Genomic DNA, 21,686 nt, shown 5'->3' with positions numbered 1-21,686 from the left:
TAATCTCTAAATTCTCCATCGACAAGATTTTGAAGAACTAATCAAATTCAGCTACCGTTCATGTGAATAATTCCGACCAAAAAATTTCGTACAAATAGTATTGAAAATTGGGCATTTTTGTTGTGATTTGTGGAAAGGATGATGGCCACGTGGTGAGGAAAAGAATAATTTTAGTGGCTTTGAAGGAATTTTAGGAATCAATTAATTGAGTTTGGAAGGGGGAAAACAAGAAGAGATAGGGAGGGGCAGAGGAAAGGAGGGGGTGCTGAGGAGAAATATGTTTAACAATTTTTTATTGAGTTTAATCTCTTTATAATAAAAATTACTGAAAAGGGCCAAAGATGCCCCTAAGTTATTGAAAATGGCTCAATTTTGTCCTCCTTCCACCTATTGTACTTACCCCTATATATAACAGAATTATCAATTTTTTGACTTTAATTTCGTCATGTGGCATTTTCTTAATCTGCCACGTGTATTATTTGTATTAAATAAACCCACATGTATCTTTTAAAATACCTAACGACCCTAACCCGCTCCTATATATTTAGACGGTCAACTAAAAATAATTACATTTGCTAGTTAAATATATAAAAAAATATACATTGATTATATATAAAAATATGTATATTATACATTAATATTTTAATATATATTTTACATGATATTATTTTTAGGAGAAATTATACGGTGTAGTTTTCCCTTCAAATTTTGCAAATCTTAACAAGTTTAACAAATATAAATTTTAATTTGCAAACATAAAAATGATAATGTTCTATTTATATGATTCTAAAGGAGAAGCAAAGAAACAGATGGAAAGAAAATTATTTAAAACCTTTAATTATATACATATCCAACTGCTTAGCACGTTAATGGACTTTACATGATCTTTTCAATGGGAACTAATAGTGTTTTAATATGTAACAATAAAGCTAAAATATTAGCAAAAAGATGTCGTTCCATTGTCATATTTGCTTAATAAATTAGAGTTATAGATCATAATTAATAGGGAAAACTACATCGTATAATTTCTCCTAAAAATAATATCATGTAAAATATATAATAAAATATTAATATATAATATACATATTTTTATATATAATCAATGTATATTTTTTTTATATATTTCACTAGCGAATATAATTATTTTTAGCCGACTGTCCAAATATATAGGAGCGGGTTAGGGTCGTTGAATACTTTAAAAGATACGGGTGGGTTAATTTAATACAAATAATACATGTAGCAGATTAAGAAAATGCCACATGGCGAAGTTAAAGTCGAAAAATTAATCAGGTTAGTTCTGTTAGATATAGGGGTAAGTTTGAGCCCAAAAAATAAACGTTAGGGGCATTTGCGGACCAAAAAGGTTAACGGAGGGTATTTTTGAGCCATTTTCAATACGTTAGGGGTATTGTTGGCCCTTCTGTTAGATATAGGGGTAAGTTTGAGCCCAAAAACTAACGTTAAAGGCATTTATGGCCCAATAGGTGGAAGGAAGGCAAAATTGAGCCATTTTTAATACCTTAGGAATATTTTTGCCCTTTTTCGTAAAGATTAATACCATTAGTTGCTTTTATAAGCGTGGGTTTTGCCGACTCAGCAAAACAAAGACTACATAAGCTTTGCCAATAGTTCGAGGGTTTAAAATTTATGATTTGATCGAGTTCGTATGTCTTATTGAAACTTCAAGTAAGAGGGTTGGGATGTCAACACCGAACAAGTGCTACTATACCTATTACTAACGGCCAAAGTCTGTAATATAAATATGATGATGTTGATTATTTATATAAGATCTAGATTAGTTGAATTTATTGAAGTTAACGTATCATTTTGGGAAGGATAATGATTTAGTTGGTAATTCTTAATCACCCAATAACACATCGCAGCCAAGTGGCCGCTATATTTTGATCGCATTGCAAAGAAAATTACATTCTCAAATTTTCGCACATGCCCAGCCATTGAAAGCATATCAACGGGCTGGGCCTCCCCTCTAGGGCGCCCTCTACATGTCTGTCCTTCATCCCTAACTGACTGTGCAGATGGAGTAGCAACTGGAATGGAGCATATAGCGTGAGTGATCTGATGAAATCCGCCCTTCCCGAGTCTAGGACAATCTCTAATAATGTGCCTAGTATCACCACACTCATACAACCCCTCTGTGAGCGTGGATGCTCGCACTGAGTCCGTGTCGAATAATTGGGATAACCGTTGTAGGAACCCCATGCCGGTGGTGCACTAAAATATGACCGCCCCACATGAGTACCGTGACTAACTGGAGTACCACGAGTAGTCTGAAGTGCGGACTGGACTGGCCGACTGCTCTAGCCTCCGCCATGATGGATCATAGCTGAAGAGTAGAATCCACTGAACCTCCTTGTCTCCTTATCCCCTCTCTCCTCACCCCGAATACGCTCTAACATCCTGACAATCCCCACCACCTGCAGATTTAAGCATTTCTTTGTTGAGCCAATGATATGCTCTTACCCACTTAATTGTTATGTATCTTAATTAACCCCTTTGACCTTGTAATCGTATTTCTTTAGCAACCACATTACAAGCCTTACCCATTTGCTTAAATTGACCATATATTTGAACCTTGTACCTCTCGTGAGCACTTGAATTTGTTATGAACTTTGTAAAAGTGAAGTGTGGGGTGGGTGGTTTGGCTTTTGAGCGGAACTATTGAACTAAGGAGAAAAGTGTATTGTATTGAAAAAGTAAGAGCCACTTGAATTGAAAAAAAAAACAAAAATAATTATATTATTATGCAAAATATTATTTGATAGTGGTAACTTGATGTAATTGTACTTAAAGAAGTAGGGAGTTAATGTATATTGATTGTGAAGGTGAAGTTTTGGTTTGACATAAGTATGGGGTTTTGACAATGAAATGTATGTATTAAAGTGCTTAGGGAGGTGTAGTTACCCTTATATCTAAATGTATCCTACCCATCCAGCAGCCTACATTATAACCAGTTAAAGTCCTACTTGATCCTTGACTGAATGATCTCAATTAGTAGAGTAGTACACTACGGGCAAGCTTATGGTACGTCTTTTGTGGCATATGAATGTTGTTTCTGAGAGTGAGCGAATTCTTTCTATCTTGAGTTTCTAATTGTTCTTAATTTCTATTGTGTGGAACTACTCTCTATTGTTGTGTGAGGGCACTTGATTCCCGAAGAAAAGAAAATGCTTGACCTCTATGTTAGAGTAAGTGAGCGGGTTATAAATAATGCGTGGTGTTTTTGAGTCAAATTTTGAGGCTAGGATGTTACGGTATTGTACTTAATCTGTTTTAAATATTCTTTGTGTGATGAGTTATGAGAGTTGTTAAAAAAAGGTCGTGTTCTATGTGAAGTGTAGTTTGATTACTCGAGGACGAGCAATGGTTTAAGTATGGGGTGTTGATGGTAGGCTATAATCTCGTATTTTATTCACTTATCGCACTCTAATTCACTACACTTTACTTGTTTTGAGCTTTAATTGGAAGTGTCTTGCACTTATTGTGTGTTTTATGCCTTGTAGGAGTGATTCCGAGCTATTTAGATGTTATAGAATGAATTCGAGCGATTTGGAGCTTTGAAGTCTGAGTAAAAGCCCAAGAGATTAAGCCGGGATCGTGTTCGGGGGTTGAGGACCAAGTTTGGACGTCAAAAATCGAAGTTTGATCCGTACTCTTAGAAAATTGCACTACCACCCCGCGTCATGCATAGCGGGGCGCGGGGAGCTAGTGCAAAATTCCTGCAAAGTGAAAAAATCAGCTCTCTGGATTTCCCCACTAATGCCCTGCATTGCACGTCAGCCCATGCGGCGTGCCTATGTATTTTTTACAGAGTAAATATCCTATTTCGGCTAGGAAAAGGTGATTTTGTCTGGGCTCCTACTTGGTATAAATACATGAAAAAACTTTATTTTCTGGACTTTTGGACATACTTTAGACCTAAGAAGGCAAATGAGGAGTTGGAAGAGCAAAAGCACAAGGATCTCATCATTCCTTCCTCACTCGAGACTCGAGATTGGATTGAATTTATGTTTTCCATTACTTTAATTTTATTTGTGATGAATTGCTCCATATCTATGGAGTAGTTCTCTTTAGGGTTTGATGGATTTGGTGTATTGATGATTGTTTGTGGATTATAACTCTAGTTTTATGTATTGAATCGTTCTTGAATGATTTAATTATTGCATCTATATTCACTTGTTCATGTAATCGAGAGAGGCATAACTTGTGATATCTTTGCATTATATTGTTGGTTGAGTTCATAGATTCTTCAAAGTAATCGAAAGAGGCTAGTTGAGTCATTGATTAAACCTAGTTAGGAGGATAATCGAAAGAGGTTCTCCTAAAGACCAATCCACTACGCATTCTTGCATATCTTCACATGCTTAAATTGGTTCATCTTATGAGGTTAAGACTTAATCGAGAGAGGAGTTTTTGCTGAACGGTTGAACTGATAATTGAATGAATTCGAGAGACTCGCTTAAACATTAGAAATGAATTACCTAGAGTTAGATCCCAAATATTTATCTTGCACCTATCCTATCAACCCATATTTTCTCCCACTGATAACTTTATTGCTTACCTTTGTTGCGATAGTCATTAGTCAATAGCTTTAGATTCTTAGTTAATTTTAGTTATTAATCATAAAAATCTCAATTTTTGATTCTCCTAGATAGCAATCCAGCTAGAAACAACGAAAGTACTATTTAACTGCAATCCATGTGGATACGATATTATACGATACTATCTTTGAGTAGCGAGCATAATTTAAGTGTGTGTTTAGAGCTCGTCAAATTTTTGGCGTCGTTGCCGGGGATTGGCTATCAATAGTGTTTGAAATAGTTTGTAGTGCTAATTCAGGAATTTTTTTTATTTAATTATAATTTTTTTCTCTTTTTACGGTTGTTGTTCTTTGATTGTGAGCATGTTACAGGGTAAGATTGGCACATGACTCGAGCTTCTGCTAACTAAGTGCTACCATACGAGCCAGAAATTGAAAAACAACTGCGACAACTGAGGAAGGAAAGAATCTCACCGAGACGCTAGAAAAGTTGGGTAATCCTAAACCAAAGAAGATATGGTTGGAAACGGTGATGATAATGTAGATTTGGCTGCGATAGAAATAGCCCAACGACGCGAACAAACTGCACGGGATGCTGAAGAAGCAGCTATTAGAGATGCATATATTATCTACGAAGAAGAGAGGGGTCATAGAATTGCTCAAAATCAACACTTGGGTGCATACCAGTTCAGAAATATAGCTCCCATGCCTAGGAGACTACTTGGCGATTATGCTAGACCGGTCTATAATCAGGGTTTATCAAGTTTAGACCACCTCTAATTGCAGCAAATAATTTCGAGTTGAAGCAAGGGTTGCTTCGAACTCTTCATAATTGTTGTGTCTTCAGAGGGAAGCCAAACGAAGATCCAAACACACATCTAATGGACTTCGAGGAGATTATGAATACCTTTCAATACAATGGTGTGTCTCGAGATGCAGTGTATCTAAGGGCATTCCCTTTTCTCTTAAAGATGATGCAAAGTAGTGGCTTCAAAAATTACCCATATGTTCGATTAGAACATGGGAGGAGATGACCAGAAAATTCCCTGATAAATATTTCTCCTCAGCTAAAACAGGCAACTTTAGAAGAGAATTCCATAACTTCTGGTAGAAAGAGACAGAAACTATTTTTGAAGCATGGGAGAGGTTTAAGGAGATTGTTCGAAAGTGTCAACATAATAGAATTGAACTCTGGATGCAACTTCAGGACTTTTGGGATGGATTGACACCGTCCTCACGTAGAGTATTGCGCAATGCAACTGGAGGCCCGTTGATGAAGAAGACTCCAAAAAAGATAGTTGCAATTCTTAATGAGTTATCTAAAGATTCTAATCAATGGCCCTCTGAGAGTGCGGTAAGAAGAAGATCAACTGGTGTTCACCATGTCGATGCTATCACATCTCTGTAGGTATAACTTGATGTTATGGCCAAAGAGATAAAGAAGCTAACCTTAGCCTCGATACAAAGTGAGCCTCACACATCTTGTGATATATATGGAAGAGGACACCCTACTCATGAGTGTCAAGCCTCAACTGAGGAAGTAAATGCTGTGGGAAACTACAATTTCAATGCAATGGGTCAGAGGCACCCCAATTTTTCATGGAGTTCACCTGGAGGTACTACGAATGCTTGGCAACAAAATAACTCTAGACCGTAGGGACAAAGAGCTCCAGCATACCAAAATCAGCACAGGCAGCAATTTCAGCCTCAACAACCCATTCAGCTTGGTCTAGAGGATCTAATGAAGGCTTTCATTATCAAGACAGATGAGAGGTTGGACGTTCATGGAGTAGCTATCAAAGAATTGGGCACTGGTTTGCAAAACCTGGAGAGACAAGTGGGACAGATTGCAACAATATTATCTAAGCGAGTTCCAGGCACTCTCCCTGCTGACACTGAAAAGAATCCCAAAGAAACAATGAATGTTGTAACTCTGAGAAGTAGGCAAGGGCTGAAAGAGCCCACCCCAATCCAAAAAGAGGTGATACTTGAAAAAGAAAGTGGGGAGCAACTGAAGAATGATGTTGATAAAAAGAATAAAGGCCCGATGAAAACTGAGAAGAAGAAGGAAGAAAAATCAAGAAGGGAGGAACCGGATGAGAGTGAGCATATGCATGCTCTACCTTTCCCTTAAAAGCTATGTAGAGAAAAGCTAGACAAGCAGTTTGAGGAGATTGCATAAGCAGGTTCATATGAAATTACTATTCACATAAGTGCTCTCACAAATGCCTTCTTATGCAAAATTCTTGAAGGAGATACTCACGAAGAAGAGGAAAATAGAGGAGATTGCATTGGGGAAGCTCACGGAGCATTGCAGCGCGATATTACAAAATAAACTCCCACAAAAGTGTGGAGATCCGGGGAGTTTTACTATACATTGCTCATTAGGAAATATTAACTTTGATAAATCATTATGTGATTCTGGTGCTTCAATTAATTTAATGCCTCTATCTATTTATAGGAAACTGGAGAAGGAGATTGCATAGATAAAGGTCGTTGCCAATATCTTTGCTGCTGGCGGACCAGACGACTTTAATACCCGAGGGGATAGTGGAAGATGTGTTAGTTCAGTTGGATAAGTTCGTATTTCCTATAGACTTTATAGTGGTGAATATGGAAGAGAACAAGGAGGTCCCTCTCATCCTAGGAAGACCATTCTTAGCAACAGGTAGAGCAATATTGGATATACATGAGAGGAAACTCATGCTTAGAGTGGGTGAGGAGACGATGACTTTTGATATGAATGTAAAGCCCATTCTTAGTCCGAAGGCGGGGAATGGAGCCCGTCTTCGACTCAAATCCCGACTAGATGTTCAGGGAAGTTTTCTTTACGTTATGCTTTTTAATTGTGTGTCATGGGGATATCCCACAACTTAAAGTGTGGGGTGGGGGATGATTGTATGTATGTATATGTATTAGTTTTGTTATTTGTAGTAGTTGGAAAATTGAAAAAAAAAACAAAAAGAATTTAAAAAATGATTTTTCCCGATGATGGATATCATTCGACGGGTTTCTTAAGGGAGTAAAGTCTAAGGAAAAAGACAAAAAGATTTCTTTTGTTAGGTAGAGTAATAATTCCCCCTTGATTTTTCTTTGTGTCGCAGTTCTTTTCTAAGGGTTCTGTTTGAACCCGGTGTAGTTAGTTTTTATTTTTATTAGTAGTAGGAAGCCTTCTGATGTGATTTGAATTGAAGGCAATATCTCTTAACTTTATTATGCCTTAAGAATAGTAAATTCTTTAGTCGTGACGCTTAGGCTTAGTTCTTGACTCTTGTATAAATACCTTAAATTGTATGATCTTAACTTTGCTTAACTGCTTTGACTAGAGTGTCTTGATGATTTCGATCCTCAGTGAGTTATGTGCCATGTGTGTGTGAGGTTTTGTGTATTCTGTGTATTGCATTTGATGTCTAGAACTTACCCCGTGTGTTTGCAAAGTGAAATAGTAGTTGTATTCAGTCTTGGAAGTGATTTAGGCATTTCTTTGTTGAGCCAATGATATGTTTTTACCCACCTAATTGTTATGTATCTTAGTTAATCCCTTTGATCATGTAATCATGTTTCTTTGGCAACCACATTATAAGCATTACCCATTTGTTTAAATTTACCATATATTTGAACCTTGTACCTCTCGTGAGTACTTGAATTTGTTATGAACTTTGTAAAAGTGAAGTGTGGGGTGGTTGGTTTGGCTTTTGAGTAGAACTATTGAACTAAGGAGAAAGGTACACTGTATTGAAAAAGTAAGTGTCACGACCCAAAATTTACCTAGTTGTGATGGCATCTAACCCAACCCGTCAGGTAAGTCAATTAACAACTAACCAATTTAAATGAGATTTATTATGAAAAGAAATGCAAATACAACTGCTTTTATACAAGAATTTTCCAAGGATTGGTAGTACAAATCATGAGCTTCTAAGATTTAGACTTTACAAAGTTGGTATAAAATAAATACAATATCTGTTTGAAATGTACATAAATAGATTCTCATAAATCTAAAACTACCATGAACAAGAGGCAGCTACAACCGGAACGCAGATACGTCGTCAAATCCCGCTCCCATCGATCACAGCAACATCAGCATCCAATATCTGCATGCAAGGTACAGAAGTGTAGTATGAGTACAAACGACCTCATGTACTCAATAAGTAACAAACCTAACCTTAGGTTGAAAGTAGTGACGAGTTGGAACACATGTCAAGGTCCAACACCAATAGCCAACAACAACTCATAACAATATAACAAAAGTGGTACAAGAAATAACTCAGAAATAAAATTTTCAGCTCGTTCACAGTTCTAGAAAATATACATGGTTTTCAAGTATAAAGGTGAAAACCCTAATCTTTTACCGAAAATACCAAAATATGAGTAAGTTTGTAAAATCGTGATTTTTCTTCCCAAAACTTTTCCGCATGTAAATGTGTCATTATCAAATGGCATGAGGAAAGTACATCTCTTTGCCTACATGTCAATGTGTATGAGAAGTCATGAATGACATGATACCGTATAACATAAGGAAAAATGTGTCTCTATACTTGTATGTCAAGTGTGCATGTCAATGCAGTACAACATAGTGAACAACCATATACATACTCTTAGAGTATCAATCCACTCAGTCCTCCCAATCCTTCAGCACTCGCACTCGCACTCAATAGGTACATGCACTCACTAGGGGTGTGTGCAGACTCCGGACGGGCTCCTTCAGCCCAAGCGCTATCATCCACACGGACAACTCACGTGCTATAGTATCAATATCCGGAACCGCACGGACAACTCACGTGCTGCACCGACAACTCACGTGCCATAGTATTAATAACCTCACAATCAGGCCCTCGACCTTACTCAAATGTCATGAAGCTAACCTAAAATGATGATATGAGGTGTCAATAAATAACAATAGAGACTGAGATATGATATGCAATGAATGAATATGACTGAGTATGCAGCTGCAATGTGAGCAAATAACTCAACAGCAACAATAACCTCAGTGGGTCCTAACAAAATAAGCATGTAGCCTAGACATGGTTTTTAACATGGATCACAGCTCAATAACTATAGTATGTAGATATTTCATGGGTACAGATAAGCTCAAGTAACTACACAGTACCACAGAAATAACGGAGTTATGATTCACACGGTGCACGCCCACACGCCTGTCACCTAGCATGTGCGTCACCTCAACAGCAAACACATAATATGAATTTCGGGGTTTCATACCCCTATCACCAAGTTTAGAAGTGTTGCTAACCTTGAACAAGCCAATTCCAATACCGAACAAGCCAAACGATGCTCCAAAATGCCATCCTGCGTGCACCGACCTTTGAATGGCTCGAATCTAGCCAAAAGGAACTCAAATACATCAAATAAAGCCCCAATTGATAAAGGTCGAATCTTAATAAAAAAACACGAAATCGACCCAAAAGCCCAACCCGGGACCGCGCCTCTGAATGACTGAATCTGATGAAACTCACAAAATCTGACAACCCATTCAACTACGAGTCCAACCATACTAGTTTCACTCAAATCCGACTCCGAGTCGACATTCAAAACTCAAAAGCTCACCCTATGAGACTTGAGGCTAAAATTCCCAATTTTTCTCTCTAAAGCCCATAATCCAATTACCAAAATGAAGATAAATATCGAAATATAATCAAAACCGAGTTTAGAACACTTACCCCAATCCTTGTGATGAAATTTGCCTCCAAAATTGCCTCAATCTGAGTCCCACGTCTCAAAAATATAAGCAAAATGACTAGACCCTCGATTTAAAGCTTTTGCCCAGTCATTCCGCTTCTGCGAACACAAGAGCCGCTTCTTCGGCGTCACTTCTGTGACACGAGCTCCGCTTATGCGGACTCCACTAGTCAGTTAACTCCTCGAACATGCGGATCTCCATCCGCTTCTGCGCAACCGCAGGTGCGAAGCCAAACTCGCTTCTACGCTCCTTCTCGCTTCTGCGCCCAAGGCCCTCGCTTCTATGATCAACTATCTACATCTCTGCCCATTCTTCCGCAGATGCGGAAACACCAGAACCAACATAACTACAACAATGCAACATGAAACGAAAATGATTCGAACCTCATCTGAAACTCACCCGGGACCCCGTCCGAATATATCAACAAGTTCCATAATATAACACGGACCTACTCTAGGCCTTAAATCACAAATAACAACATCAAAACGACGAATCGCACCTCAATTCGAGCTAGAATGAACTTTGAACTTTCAACATCCAAAACTCGCGCTGAAACATATGAAATCAACCCGGAATGAACCCAAATTTTGCACACAAGTCCTAAATGATATAACGAAGCTATTCAAATTCCTGAAACCGTAATTCGAACCCGATATCCTCAAAGTCAACTTTCGGTCATACTTATGAACTTTTTAATTCTTCAAATTTCCAACTTTCGCCAATTAGCATCGAATCCTTCTAGAAATATCCAAATACAAATGCGAGCATACACTCAAGTCCAAAATCACCATTCAGACCTAGCGGAACCATCAAAACTCTGTTCCGGGGTGAAATTCACAAAAGTCAAACTTGATTAACTTTTCCAACTTAAAGCTTCAACAATGAAATTTATTCTTCTAATTCGATTCTGAATAACCTGACGTAAGTCATAATATATCATACAGAGCTACTCACGTCCGCCAACTACCGAGCGAATTATAAATACTCAAAACGACCGGTCAAGTAGTTACACTAAAAGCCACATAAATTGAAAAAGAAAAATAATAGTTGTATTGTTGTGCAAAATATTCTTTGATAGTGGTAACTTGATGTGCTTAAAGAAGTGGGGATTTAATGTATAATAATTGTGAAGGTAGAGTTTTGGTTTGACATAAGTGTGGGGTTTTGAACAATGAAATGTATGTATTAAAGTACTTAGGGAGGTGTAGTCACTCTTATATCTAAATGTATCCTACCCATCCCGCAGCCTACATTACAACCAGTTAAAGTCCTACTTGATCCTTGACTGAATGATCTCAATTAGTAGAGTAGTACATTACGGGCAAGCTTATTGTAAGTCTTTTGTGGCATATGAATGTTGTTTCTGAGAGTGAGCGAATTCTTTCTATCTTGAGTTCCTAATTATTTTTAATTTCTATTGTGTGTGGAACTACTGTCTATCGTTGTGTGAGGGAACTTAATTCACGAAGGAAAGGTAATGCTTGACCTCTATGTTAGAGTAAGTGAGCGGGTTATTTATAATGCGTGGTACTTTTGAGTCAAATTTTGAGGCTAGAATATTACGATATTGTACTTAATCTGTTTTAAAGATTCTTGGTGTGATGAGTTATGAGAGTTGTTAAAAAAGGTCATTTTTATGTGAAGTGTAGTTTTATTGCTCGAGGATGAGCAATGGTTTAAGTGTGGGGTATTGATGGTAGGCTATAATATAGTATTTTAGTCGTTTATTGCACTCTAATTCACTACACTTTACTTGTTTTGAGCTTTAATTGGTAGTGTTTTGTACTTATTGTGTGTTTTATGCCTTGTATGAGTGAAGATGTTATGAAATGAATTCGAGCAATTTGGAGGTTTGAAGTCTGAGTAAAAGCCCAAGGGATTAAGCCTGGATCGTGTTCGGGGGTCGAGGACCAAGTCTGGACGTCAAAAATTAAAGTTTGATCCGTACTCTGAGAAAATTGCACTACCGCCCCGCGCCATGCGTAGTGGGGCACGGGGCGCTAGTGCAAAATTCATGCAAAGTAAAAAAATCAGCTCTCCGAATTTCCCCACTAATGCCCCGCATGGCACATCGCCCCATGCGACGCACCTGTGTATTATTTATAGAGTAAATATCCAATTTCAGCTAGGAAAAGGTGATTTCGTCTGGGTCCGACCCTACTTGGTATAAATACATGGGAAAATGTTAGACCTAAGGAGGCAAATGAGGAGTTGAAAGAGCAAAAGCACAAGGATTTCATCATTCTTTGCTCACTCAAGACACGAGTTTGGATTAAATTTATGTTTTTCATTACTTTAATTTTATTTGTGATAAATTTCTCCATATCTATAGAGTAGTTCTCTTTAGGGTTTAATGGATTTGGTGTATTGATGATTGTTTGTGAATTATAACTCTAGTTTTATGTATTGAATCGTTCTTGAATGATTTAATTGTTGCATTTATATTCACTTGTTCATGTAATCGAGAGAGGTATAACTTGTGATATCTTTGTATTATATTGTTGGTTGGGTTCATAGATTCTTCTAAGTAATCGAAAGAGGCTAGTTGAATCATTGATTAAACCTAGTTAGGAGGATAATCGAAAGAGGTTCTCTTAAAGACCAATCCACTACGCATTCTCGCATATCTCCACGTGCTTAAATTGGTTTATCTTGTGAGGTTAAGACTTAATCGAGATAGGAGTTTTTGCTGAACGGGTGAACTGATAATTGAGTAAATTCGAGAGACTCACTTAGATATTATAAGTGAATTAGCTAGAGTTAAATCCCAAATAATTATCTTGCACATAAGATAGTATAGTATAACTTCCTTGCTTACCTTTGCTGCGATAGTCATTAGTCAATAGCTTTAGATTCATAGTTAAATTTAGTTATTAATCATATAAATCTCAATTTTTGATTCTCTTCGATAGCAATCAAGCTAGAAATCACGAAAATACTGTTTAACTCAAATTCCTGTGGATATAATATTATACTATACTATCTTTGACTAGCGAGCATAATTTAAGTGTGTATTTCGAGCTCATCAAATTTTGCCCCCGACCTCTCGCGGTTCTAGCAGGGGATGCGGGTGTCTTTCAGCTGATGCGGTAGCGCGTGTCCTCACCATCTGTGTGAGAATAGAGATACAGAGGCTCAAACTTCGAAATCAACAAATTCATATGACAAGAATGAAAGATGTGAAAATTTTCCTGATAGTTATGTAGCCTCTAGAAGATAAGTTACCGATCCGCAAGACTCTACTAAATTCGCTCGTGACTCGTAAAACCTATGAACCTAGAGTTCTGATACCAACTTGTCACGACCCCAAACTCCCTCCGTAGGATATCGTGATGGCACCTAGTCTCTAAGACTAGGTAAACCGCTTACTATAATAATTAATCTAGTTTTTAACAATGATAATTTGAAATAGAGTTTAATTGAATACCGAAACCAAAGCATAATAAGCCTATGTGGCATTAATCATAACAACCTCCCAAGACTGGTAATATAGAGTCACGAACTCTAGTTGAATACATGGAATGATCTCAAAGATCGAAATACAATATTGTTCAATGACAAACTGACAGTACATTGTAAAGAAAGGACTCCAAGGGACTGCGACGACCAAGCAGCTCTACCTTGAATCCTCGTGATCAACAATCCAACTATGTCCGAGTCCGATATCTCCACCTATCTCTACACAAAAATGTACAGAAGTGTAGTATGAGTACACCACGGTCGGTACCCAGTAAGTATCCAGACTAACTTCGGTGGAGTAGTGACGAGGTACAAGTCAAGACATTCTCTAGACAAAATAACCTGTGTAGTATAGAAGTATAAAGCTATTAACGGAAAACAGAAATCAGTAAATGGCAACAAGAATCAACAAGTGATATAAACAGTAAAGCAATAAAAGCATCATTAAGTATCGTTGAAACCAAATAAGGAACACAACGGATAACCAATTAATCAAGTCATTATAATAAAAGTTTCACAACAAAATCACTCTATAATACCCCATCTCATAATGACAAGTCATAAGTCTCAACCCACCATCTTATGCTTACGACACCTTGTGCCCACATTTCAAATCACAACCGCACGGACAACTCACGTGCCAATATCTCAATCCGCCTGGCATGATCACAAGCTCACATTCACAATTCGCCCGGCGTGGTCAACGACTTACAATCACAATTCGCCCGGCAAAGACACGGGCTCAATATCAACATAAAAACAGATAATACAAGAACGCATGGGCATGATCAATAAATGTCATGTTCCAACTCCTGAGCTAGTATAAGTGGCATGCTACAGTGTATGCTTGTACGAGTGTACTACTGCAGCCCAAATCAACAAGTAATATCAAAGACATCGAGTAGCTCATCGGAGCAACACCACAAATTACGTAAGGTGTATGACATACACAAGGAAAAACACACCATCACACGAAAATTACCAATACAATATCCCCAAGACATCACACAATATCCCTGACATTGCCACCCTTATCTCTCCAATAGTCACTCGTATCACTCTGCCCTGACAATTTCATTAGCCACCCCCATCACTCTGATAGCCACCCGTATCACTCCGTTTAATATCCACCCTTATCGCTCCGCCCGGACAATAACACAATAGCCACCAGTATCACTCTGTATATTCAACAACAGTGAGATGCTACCCTTATACCCCGTATAACAACAACGGTGAAATGACACCCTTATACTCCGCAAAACAACAATCAAACCCCACAACAATTCACATATACTATCATCACAACAGTGAAATGCCACCCTTATACTCCGCATAGCAACAACAGTGAAATGCCATCCTTATACTCCGCCATAACAACAACCAAACAACACAACTATTCACATGTGCTACCATCACAACAACACGACATATCAAATCGTATGACAAGTTCCCAAAGGCCACAACCTTTCCAAATATCCAACAATAATAATATTTCCACAACAAATAGCCTACGGCTCAACACAATGTGTATAGAATCTCAAAATGAACGGGAAAGTAACTTAGCAAGGAATAAGGTTGGCATGTGGGTCGGTCCCGGGCCTAAACGGGCCAAGCGGGTCGGTCCAAACAGTCTCGGGCCGGTCCCAAATTAAACGGACCAAACGGTCCCGGGCCAAATGGTCTTTTTGTAGGAACCGGTCCGGGACTGGGCCCACGAACTCATGGTCCCAGCTCGCGGGCTAAATGGGCCCAACAGATTTTTAAAAAAAATTAAATAGAAATTAGAGACAAAAAGATGTTAAAAAAAAATCTCTAAGGCAATGCCTTGTAAATTTTATTATAGAATTGTGACCTAAATTATTTAATTCAAATTTAAAGTCTAAAGACAAAAATATTGTAAAGAGATATTCAAAGCAATGCCTTGTAATTTTATTATAGCATTAAAAAAATATGGCAATATCTTTCTTAGTCTCCCCCTCCCCTATGAAATAAGCACAACAAGGTGCTAATACTACCATTGAGAAGAAAACGAAACTAATCAAGATGTGCCAAAATACAAGTTACATAATATATATTAATTTTTGTTCATACAAGTTACATGGTATCTCTTAAAAACTTTATAAATCCATCAAGGTCCGGAGGAATTTTCGTTGGTGGTGGCGGAAAAGTAGCTTGGTCATCGTCGCTTCCGGGCGAAGCAGCATCCTCCGCAAGTTCAGCTAGCATTTCTTCGTAAGCTTCGTCTTCCTCTGGTTGTGATTCAGCAAGTCCAAAATTTCTTCTTTCCGAACGGATCCAATCTCTGAAAAGTACTGATTTTTCCAAGCTCTCCCTCATAGATGGTCTATAATCACCGAGTTGAAGTCTTGTTTGACTGAAAGCGCTCTCCGATGCCACTGTTGAAGCTTGAATAGTTAAAATATCTCGGATGATCCTTGAAAGAACCAGAAAGTATTTTTCTTTGTCCTTCCACCATTCCAAAAGATTAAAGGAGCCGTTGGGATTCACTTCCTCAATTTCCTGCGACAAATAAACTTCAAGCTCATTTAGTTGTAAAAAATCAGTACAACTAGAACCTTGAGAACCCCTAAACCCCGTCCAAGCACTAAGTGCTCTTACTCCCGCAGTTCTTTTAGATGATTGAGAATCAGAAGAAGAAGGAGTTGGAACATTTGGTCTAGCATGATTTAATGCAACTTGATACGCATTAAAAATAGTTTGAGCATTTATTCTAATTGAGGCTATTGCTTCCGGAAGTTGAGACAACTCCTCATATTCAAGTGCTAAACCATTATAAATAGTTTCATACCAAAATTGAGGACCTCCTAATTTCATACAAGGATTTAACAAAGCAGCAACACCATAAATAGGTGAAATAGGGGAAAAAATACTTTTTAAACTTTTTTCTCATTGAATCAATAACAAGTTTATAAATTTCCCCACCCTTTGAAAAATGAGCAAACAAATTTGCAAGTTCTGCAATATAAACTAAACAGTTAGTAGGATAATATTGCCCAAAAAATTTATTTGTAGCAATATGGATTTTTTCTAAAAACTCTACAAGCATTTTAACATTAGCCCAATCCCCATTCGTAAGGTGCTCATCATCATCACTTACATGTGCATTAAACATTGAGTTTATGGGGTTTCTATATTCATATACAATAACCAAACTTTCATACATGTAATTTCATCTAGTTGGACAAGGTTTAGGAACTTTTCTTTCTCTTAGGCCAAATTCATCACATTTTTTAAAATATTCTCTAAGCCTACTTCTACGGTTTGAATAAAAAAGCCAGTTAAGAGCTATTTTAACCTTTTTAATTTTAATATTTAAAATTCTCATACCATCACCCATAATTAAATAGTAAATATGACAAATATATCTAACATGAAAAATGTCACTAAATGCAGGATTTAGCGTAGTGGTAAGCAAGGCTATAACATTTGTGTTACTAGTAGCATTATCCATTGAAACTGACATTATTTTATCACTAATGCAAAAATATCTACAAATATCCGTAACTGTGTTAGCAATAAACTGCCCTGTGTGACGTGAATTAATTATTCTATAAGCAATAATACACTTTTGCATTATCCAATCCTCATCAATCCAATGACTGGTAACAGTAAGGTAATCACAGTCGTTACCACTTTTACCAAAATCAGTTGTAATAGCAACATAATAATTTATATGAGTAAATAAATAGCGCAAATATTATTCATATTCATGTTTATATTTATAAATATCGCTCTTTACAGTAGTACGGGGAAAACCTTTATAAGTAGGATTAAAAAAATTTCTAATATAATGCACAAAGTTAGGGTCAGAAGGAAAACTATAGGGTAAGCACATAACAGTTACTATTTTTGCCAATTTTTCCCGATCTTTTTTTGGATCATAATATAAAATACCACCGGTAACAGTGTTAATTCCCGGTTGAAATTGATTTGAACCGGTACTAGGGTCAACCTAATTGGGAGTATGTACACTTTTCCCCTCGGCCAAAGCTTTCAGACGAAGATATCTCACTCTATCTTGAGGGTGTTTCAATATGTGTCTAGCCAAAGTTTCCCCCCTCCCCCGCGATCCAAAATATTTAAAAGCTAACTCCGTGCCACAAGTTTTACACTTAGCCTTATTTTCTGGAATTAGTTGAGTAAGAAATGGCCAAACAGGAGATGTTTCCGTCTGTTTGGTAGGTTGTCTAGAAAAAGTTGGGGTAGTAACAGGAGTATCAGATGGGGCATCATTTGGATTAGTAGGGTTATCACTAGTTGGGTTAATATTAGGAGCAGGACTAGTGGGTGTATCATCATCCGGTTGAGCTTCATCAAAATCTATTTCCTCATCATCATTTTCATCAATAGTTGGATTAGAATAAAAAGCATTCATTAATTCATGGTCTAATTGTTCACCAACTCCAATATTATGATAAAATTGACTCTCACTAAATTGTAATAAACTATTATCGCTATCAAGAACAGCAGGCGTAGGACGGATATGAGGTTTGGTTCGGGGAGCCCAGGGCAGCGGAGGAGGAACAGATTGAGCACTAGATTCGCCATTCTTGGATTTTTCCTTATTTTTACCAAAAAGGTTTTTAAGGACCATCTTAATTAATCAAGTAATAGAAAATAAATAAAACAAATAAAACTATAATATTAAAACTCAAGAGTTGGAACGCGTTTACTGAATTGACGAACAACTTGTTGAAAATTGATTATCATTGAAGACTTGAAGACTTCAATTCACCAACTTCACAATTTTTTCACAAATTGTAATAATAAAGTAAGCAATAGTAACAAATATAGAAGAAAATTAGAGAGAGATTGTGATAGATTGATAATTTTGTAAGAAAAATAAAAGAATGAAGGGGGTATTTATAGTTGAAAATAAGGAAAAAGTATAATTATAAAAAGTTTGGGGTTAAAACAAAGTTGGGAGGGGGGATATTATGCTATTTTATAAATAGCCTTTAAATGGCTATTTACCAAATAGCCAATGACTATTTTGTGAAATTACAGTTTTTTTTTTGAAATTTGACCGTTGGGGCCGTTTGGCCCGCCAGGGACCGGTCCGGTCCCGGACCGACCCACTTGTCACCCTTAAGTGAAAGTATTTCCATGAATGGCACACTTCGGATTCTAGTGTATGAATTAGGCTAACAATGAAGGAGATGGCACGAACTAGTACTACGTATAAATGCACGAGAATAACCCAGCAACAAAAGGATATCATGTACAACAATTTTCACTAAGAGTAACTCAACATTAAAAGAAATCACATAATGATAAAAGCGGTAACAACTTCAAATAAACCATATAAGACCAAACTCGACAAGTAAAGAATGTGACATGTAACGACAACTTCAAATAAAGCATCTGATAGCAAACATGACGAATAAAAGATACAACATGTGTTAACAATTCTAAATAAATATATGAAAGAAGCCTAAGAGTCTAAACATGTCAATTTCCACATATAAGCCCGAGTACGTACTCGTCACCTCACGTACACGACCGTCACATAACACAAATTGCACAACAACTCCAATCCTAAGGGGTAGTTCTCCCACATAAAGTTAGGCAAGATACTTACCTCAAAGAAGCTAAACTGATACTCTAAAATGACCCCCTCGTATGGAACAATCTCCGGACGGCTCAAATCTAGTCAAAATAACTTAATATCATAAATAAAAACCATAGGAAACAGTTCTCGACAATAAACCTTCCATCTTTAATGAAAACTAAAAATTCAACCCAAAAGTCAACCTCGAGCCCGCACCTCCGAACCCAACAAAATTTACAAAATCTGAACACACATTCCGATACGAGTCCAACCATACTAAAATTATCCAATTCCGACATCAAATCGTCCTTCAAATCATCATTTTATATTTTTGAACGTTTTCACAAAAAATCCCATTTTCTCCAACTCAAATCACTAATTTAATGACAAAAATAATTATGAAATCATGAAACATAATCAAATCAGAATAAAGAACACTTACCCCAATCCAAATCGTGAATAACCCCTCCAAAATTGGCCAAAAATGAATTCTACAACCCAAGATATGATAAAAATAGTCAAACCCTCGATATATCATTATGCTGCCCAGGAGTTCCGCATTTGCGGACCAAAAATGCACTTGCACTCTTGCTTTTGCGAGCCATCATCCGTACCTGCGCTTTCCACTTACCAGACCAGACCACGTGCCTGCGCAAAAAGGGTCGCAACTATGACACCGCAAAAGCGCCCAAACAAATTGCGGAAGCGAAATCGTGATCATCTACAATCACTAAGCCGCAGAAGCGACCATCGCACATGCGCGCCTAAATACGCAGAAGCGACCATCGCACATGCGCGCCTAAATACGCAGAAGCGACCATCGCACATGCGCGCCTAAATCCGCATAAGCGAAGCTTCCGCCCAGACCTCAACATTGCAAAAGCGACACAAAATGCGCAGAAGCGCCCCCGCACCTGAGCTCCAAAATGCGCAGATGCGACGTACCAGAATCGGACTTGCCCAAAAACATGGAAATCACCCGAAACTCGTCCGAAACATACCCGTGGCCTCCGGGACCCCGTCCGAACATACTAACAAGCTCCATAACATAAAACGGACCTGCTCGAGGCCTCAAATCACATCAAACAATATCAAAACTACGAATCACACTTCAAATTAAACTTAATAAACTTATGAACTTTCAACTTCTACAACTCGCGCCGAATCATATCAAATCAACCTGGAATGATGTTAAATTTTGCATGCAAGTCCCAAATGATATAACAGAGCTATTTCAACTCTCGGAATCGAAATCCGAGCCCGATATCCACAAATTCAACTCTCGGTCAAATCTCTCAACCTTCCAAATCTTCAACTTTTTAATTTTTGCCAAAATGCATCAAGTCAATCTATACGGACCTCCAAAACAAAATCTAGCATATGCCTAAGTCCAAAATTACCATACGAAACTATTGAAATCATCAAAATACAATTTCGGAGTCGTCTACACAAAAGTCAAACTCCGGTCAACTCTTACCGCTTAAACTTCTAAAACAAGAAATATTTCTTCCAAATCAATCCCGAATCATTCGAAAATCAAACTCGACCACACACGCAAGTCATAATACATGATACAAAACTGCTCGAGACCTTAAGCCACCGAACGGGACGCTAATTCTCAAAACGATCGATCGGATCGTTACACTTCAAGGCATTTAATTTCCTTCTAATAATTAGATTACACTATCTCCCAATAGGAACTAGATATATCAAATAGAAGCTACTGGTTATGTTGGACTCCTTTTCCCTTAAATATGACCGTCAAATTTATCGATCATTTAAAATGAATTCTTGTAGGAGCCTATAATAAACATATACTGATATTCATTAACTTATTTATGTCGTACTACAATAGTACAGTTAAAGTTCATTATAATACTTTAAACTAGCTTAAGTTTAAAAATATATATAGTTTGAGTCTTTGGGCAAGCTCCGCGAATTTCTATACTTAAATCATATATTTGATGGCGAAAACATGTTCTAATTGTATCGTTAACCAAACATAGTATCTTACTTGGTGATTTTGAGAAGATCAGGTGGAAAGTTTTTCTAAGATAAAAACTAAAGCACCTTGATTTAGCAAACCTAGATTCCTTTCTAGAAGTCAAATTATTTTTATTTTGCTTTAAAAAAAAAATCAAATGTAGGTTGTTACAAAGTGAACACAAATAATGTACAAAAAATACATTCTCGAATGTTAATTCATACAAATAATTCTTCCTAAAATGTTCTCCAAAAACTTACTGAAATCTAAATCTAAATGCTTTGATCTTATCATTATCTCAAATTTAGATTACAAGGGATTCCGAAGAACATTATACGACAAAAATAAAAGCACTAATGAAATCCAATTGAAAAAATGAAAGTATCAACTCCTTATTTTATTGTAACATGTACTGCAA

General features: G+C 37.2%; 1 non-coding gene across 1 annotated transcript; it reads right to left on the bottom strand.

The window, feature by feature from the left end:
• Positions 1-5,636: 5,636 nt before the first annotated feature.
• On the bottom strand, positions 5,637-5,743 carry LOC142169251 (small nucleolar RNA R71). The gene has a single exon (XR_012698962.1). It is a non-coding gene; the product is annotated as a small nucleolar RNA R71 (small nucleolar RNA).
• Positions 5,744-21,686: the final 15,943 nt, after the last annotated feature.

This window comes from Nicotiana tabacum, chromosome 14 (genome assembly GCF_000715075.1).
Source record: "Nicotiana tabacum cultivar K326 chromosome 14, ASM71507v2, whole genome shotgun sequence".
In the NCBI taxonomy this organism is placed as follows: Eukaryota; Viridiplantae; Streptophyta; class Magnoliopsida; order Solanales; family Solanaceae; genus Nicotiana; species Nicotiana tabacum.
Note: the sequence above shows the minus strand (reverse complement) of the source record. Positions and strands in the feature narration are given on the sequence as shown.